This window comes from Eimeria mitis, genomic scaffold (assembly GCF_000499745.2).
Source record: "Eimeria mitis Houghton genomic scaffold, Emh_scaff8372, whole genome shotgun sequence".
NCBI lineage: Eukaryota > Apicomplexa > Conoidasida > Eucoccidiorida > Eimeriidae > Eimeria > Eimeria mitis.
Genome location: NW_013576159.1, coordinates 1,413 through 1,865, shown reverse-complemented (window position 1 = coordinate 1,865; position 453 = coordinate 1,413).

Genomic DNA, 453 nt, shown 5'->3' with positions numbered 1-453 from the left:
TGATGGTCGTGGTGGTGGTGATGGTGCTGCTGCTGCTGCTGCTGCTGCTACAGCTGCTGCTGCTACTGCTGCTGCTGCTGCTGTTGGTGCTGGTGTTGCTGCTGCTGCTACCGTATGTTAACGGTGCAGCAAATATATGCTGGACGGAAATTTAGGGTTTAGGGTTTTTCTAGGGTTTAGGGTTTAGGGTTTCAGGTGTAGGGTTTCCTAGGGTTTAGGGTTTATGGCTTCCTAGCGTATAGGGTTTAGGGTTTTCTAGGGTTTTCTAGGGTTTAGGGTTTAGGGTTTAGGGTTTGTGTACGCTGAGGCTGAGGGTTTTGGGGCCTCTCTGTCGAATCTGAACAACAAACTGCAGCACCTGCAAGCATACATAAAAAAAATAAAAATAAAAAAAAAAAAATAAAAAATAAAAAAATAAATAAATAAATAAATAAATAAATAGATTAATAAAGA